This window comes from Octopus bimaculoides, chromosome 19 (assembly GCF_046866305.1).
Source record: "Octopus bimaculoides isolate indiv1 chromosome 19, ASM4686630v1, whole genome shotgun sequence".
NCBI classification, from domain to species: Eukaryota; Metazoa; Mollusca; class Cephalopoda; order Octopoda; family Octopodidae; genus Octopus; species Octopus bimaculoides.
Window position 1 is genome coordinate 47,776,637 of NC_142946.1, and position 5,000 is coordinate 47,781,636.

Here is a 5,000-nt window from a genome sequence, read left to right on the forward strand (position 1 = left end):
TATTACATATCTCTCCCGCCTGCACTCCAGGGAGTAGAGACCTAGTGCCTTCAGTCGCTCCCTGTAGTTCATCTGTTGGACTGTAGCGATCTTTTTTGTATAGTGCCGCTGAATTGCCTCGAGTTCTGCTGTCCGCTTAACACTGTGTGGTGACCACAACTGAGAGCAATAGTCTAGGTGGCTCAGAACAAATGTCTTCCATAGAGTCAACATGACTTTTTGATCCCTTGTACGGAATGTCCTCAGTATCCACCCTGCCAGTTGTCTGCACTTTGCTGTCAACTTGACAATGTGCATGTGAAATGATGCATCACTACACATGTTGATGCCCAGATCTCTTACTGTTTGTGGTTCTGGGATTGCAGTACCTCCAGGCCCTGTGTATGCCAGTTGGGAGGTACTTGTGGTCTTGTAGTGCAGTACTTGAAATTTTTTTGCATTGAACTGCATATTATTTTGCTCTGCCCACTCATATATTGCATTTAGGTCATTCTGCAGGCTTACAATATCATCAGGATTCTTTATTGCCTGAGATATCTTTGTGTCATCAGCATAGCTAGTGACAGTGGCTGTCCGAGTGACCGTGGGCATGTCCAGAAGGGCCACTATGAACAGTAGTGGCCCCAGAACAGTTCCTTGTGGAACACCGCTCAATATTTGTGTTTCCCTAGATAGTTCTCCATTGGCTGCAACTGTCTGACTTCTACCATTCAGGAAGTCATGCAGCCACTCTCCTAATTTACCAGCTATGCCAAGGTTTCGCAGCTTGTGACATATCATGCCATGATCAACTTTGTCAAAGGCTTTTGCAAAGTCGAGATATATCACATCAACATTTGAATGGTCAAGTAGCTGCTTCAGGACCCAGTCATAATACTGCAAGAGCTGCGTGAGGCAGCTTCTACCTGGACGGAAACCATGCTGGGTCTTATTCAGCAAGTCATTATATATATGAATATATATATATATATATATATATATATATATGAATATATATATATATATATATATATATATATATATATATGAATATATATATATATATATATATATTTATGAATATATATATGTATATATATATTCATAAATTTTATTTTATTTATTTATTTATCTATTTATTTATGTGTTTCAGCCAAGTAGCTGCGGTCATGCTGGTGCACCACCGTGATTTTCACGTTCCTTGCATGGCTCTTCTCCCCCATCTGACATGGTCCAATCAAGAGTTTTGATGGCACATCTGGTGTATAAGAGAATTTGACATAGCTGCCCTAAACTGCGTCTCATTACAAGCCATTGGTTTGTCTGGTATCGTGGAGAGGAAAGCGTCAAGTTTTGTCTTGAAGACCTCCGCATCCATGTCTTGCATGTCTCTCAAATGTTTTGGCAGGGCATTGAAGAGCTGAGGTCCTCTGAAACCGAGGCTGCTGCAGTATCTCGTTCTTATGTGAGATGCAGTGGACGGTACCTTTGGCACCATGCAGTGGCGACCCGTGCGGGCATTCCTGTAGTACTTGATACCAAAGTTTGGCACCAGTCCTTCCAGTATTTTCCATATGTATATTATTACATATCTCTCCCGCCTGCACTCCAGGGAGTAGAGACCTAGTGCCTTCAGTCACTCCCTGTAGTTCATCTGTTGGACTGTAGCGATCTTTTTTGTATAGTGCCGCTGAATTGCCTCGAGTTCTGCTGTCCGCTTAACACTGTGTGGTGACCACAACTGAGAGCAATAGTCTAGGTGGCTCAGAACAAATGTCTTCCATAGAGTCAACATGACTTTTTGATCCCTTGTACGGAATGTCCTCAGTATCCACCCTGCCAGTTGTCTGCACTTTGCTGTCAACTTGACAATGTGCATGTGAAATGATGCATCACTACACATGTTGATGCCCAGATCTCTTACTGTTTGTGGTTCTGGGATTGCAGTACCTCCAGGCCCTGTGTATGCCAGTTGGGAGGTACTTGTGGTCTTGTAGTGCAGTACTTGAAATTTTTTTGCATTGAACTGCATATTATTTTGCTCTGCCCACTCATATATTGCATTTAGGTCATTCTGCAGGCTTACAATATCATCAGGATTCTTTATTGCCTGAGATATCTTTGTGTCATCAGCATAGCTAGTGACAGTGGCTGTCCGAGTGACCGTGGGCATGTCCAGAAGGGCCACTATGAACAGTAGTGGCCCCAGAACAGTTCCTTGTGGAACACCGCTCAATATTTGTGTTTCCCTAGATAGTTCTCCATTGGCTGCAACTGTCTGACTTCTACCATTCAGGAAGTCATGCAGCCACTCTCCTAATTTACCAGCTATGCCAAGGTTTCGCAGCTTGTGACATATCATGCCATGATCAACTTTGTCAAAGGCTTTTGCAAAGTCGAGATATATCACATCAACATTTGAATGGTCAAGTAGCTGCTTCAGGACCCAGTCATAATACTGCAAGAGCTGCGTGAGGCAGCTTCTACCTGGACGGAAACCATGCTGGGTCTTATTCAGCAAGTCATTTTCTTCTAGGAACGCGATCAATCTCCTTCTGACAATTCGTTCCATGACTTTGCTAATATGTGAAGTCAGAGAGATGGGCCTGTAGTTCCCAGCCTCTGCTCTGCTTCCACCTTTATGGATAGGACATATGGTGCCTTCCTTCAGCTTTTTGGGAAGTTTACCATTTGCAAGGAAACTCTGGAAGAGTATCCGGAGTGGTCCTGCTAATTCTTGTTTACACGACTTTAAGAGGACAGCTGGGAAACAATTGGGGCCAGTTGCCGAATTTGAGCTCATTTCATTTATGGCAACTATCACATCTTCCTCTTCAATGTCGATGTAGGTAATGGATGCAGTCTTTTTCTGCTGAGTGCTATTGTCAAAGAAATCAGCTGGGTTCTTTATCTGCATGTGACTCAGAGGAGAGGTGAAGACACTCTTGAATTGTGTACTGAGCACTTCACTTATCCATGTGGGATCTGCAGTCAGTGAGCCATTAGGCAGGAATAGGGGTCCTATCTTATACTGTACCGTAGCAGTCTCCTTTGCAAATCTATAGAAAGCCTTGGGGTTTGTTTTTATGCTTTCTACTGCTCTCTTCTCCTTCTCTGCTCTCTCCTTTTCATGGGAGAGTTTAATTTTGTTTTCTATTTCTAACAGTGTTAGTTTTAATTTAGCCCTTTTCCTATCCTCCAGTTCTCTATTTAACTGGTTTGAGACCTTTGTTCTGTGTCTCATTAGGATTTTCCTGTCTCTAGGAATTCTATTGGCATGTTTGCTGGTCTTTCTATATGGCACGTATTTGGTGCATATGTCTTGTATGGTTGACATAAAATGACTTAGTTTGAGGTCATTGTCTTGTATAGAAAGGCTGTCATGCCAGTTTTGATTTCGAATCTCTCTGCGAATTGACTTCCAGTCCGCCCTGTGGAAATTCAGGTTGGATATTGCTTGAGTCCTCCTGGTGGGGTGCGTGTCAGTGGGTTGTCTAGGACCATACATAGTTAGTTATATAATGTTATGATCTGAGAGAGATGTGGGCGTTATTTTCACATTATGGATTAGGCTCACATTGTTTGTGAAGCAGAGATCTAAAATATTGCTTCCCCTGGTTGGTTGGTGTATCACTTGTTCCATGAACAGCATGTTGGATAGTTTTAGCAATGATTTTGCCTGGCTTTGTTCATGCAGTGACATCCCAGAGAGGATGTGACCTTCAGGCCATTTAACATTTGGGAGGTTAAAGTCGCCTAGGAAAAGTATATTGATGTGTTGGGCCAGATTTGTCAGGACCTCTTCTATGCGTCTGAGGCTGTCCTCAAATTTACCTTCCTGCTTTGCAGTATTTGGTGGACGGTATGTTGAGCATACAACTACATCAATTTGTTTTATGTGTACTATTAAAGTATCACATACAGAGTTTGAGTGTGATAGCACCATGCATATTGCTTGATTGCATGTTACTAGGTCTTTCATGTATAGGAACTTGTTTTTGCCGCCTGTTCGTAATAGGCCCCGGATATTCAGTAGGAATATGGGTGTGATATCTGTGCAGGGGTTCCTGGTGTTAGCGGTGGCCATCCCTGATCCATCATATGTGGTGGTCTTGGACAATGGTTCGTATGGCGTTGACTCTGTACCCTCTGCATCCACGTTAACTGTTGTACCATTTTCTGGGCCACGCTTAAAAAAGCTTGCTGCTCAGCTACTGCAGTTCGTACAGCCTCTGCATATAGCCTTTTTTTGGGAGCAGAAGGAATATACAGACTTCTCTCTTTGTGAGTCCTGTTGGTATTCGGTGGATTATGTGTACGTAGATTTAAGCTTTCTGGTCTCCCTTTTCTGCGCTCCCGCTTATTTTGTTGTAAGTGGTTATCTACCTTGTTTAGCTGGTGGTGTTTGGGATGGGCAAATTTGCAGTTTCGTCCCTTTTCCCCGTGCCAGCAGGTACCATTTAGGTAGAATTTACAGATCTGTTTCTTTTTCTTTTTCTCTGTGTGACGTGTTTGGGCTTGAAGCCTGTTTGTGTTTACCGTCTTCTTGTCTGTTCTCCTGTCTTTGTCGTTTGTGGTGCAGCGTTGACTGTATTCACCATGGTCATTGCATCCCTCATCAGTGGCTACAGCACTGGTGGCATCTGCCTTGTCTTGGTGATCCGTTTGGTCCTCCTGAGCCTGAGCACAGTGTGCAGGGTCTTCACTGTCCATTTTTGTGTCCGTGTCTCTCATAATGCCTTCTAGGAGGTCAAAGTGCGGTTTCACGAGCTCGTAGGAGCGAATGAGCTCCAGTTTCTTTCGATCAATTTGAGCCATTGACCTGTGGAAATTGTACCTATCCAGGCTTTCGGCTATTAGATCATTTGCTGGTGATCCTTTGGCCAGGTTCCATGCGTGTACAAGAAGGCGAACTTCCTCCAGCTGCCAGTTTCGGCGCATCTTCATCTTCTTGTTGGCCTCAACTTGGCGCTGTAAAAAGTCTCGTCCTCTGGTATCCATGGTGCACGATATTTGAGAGA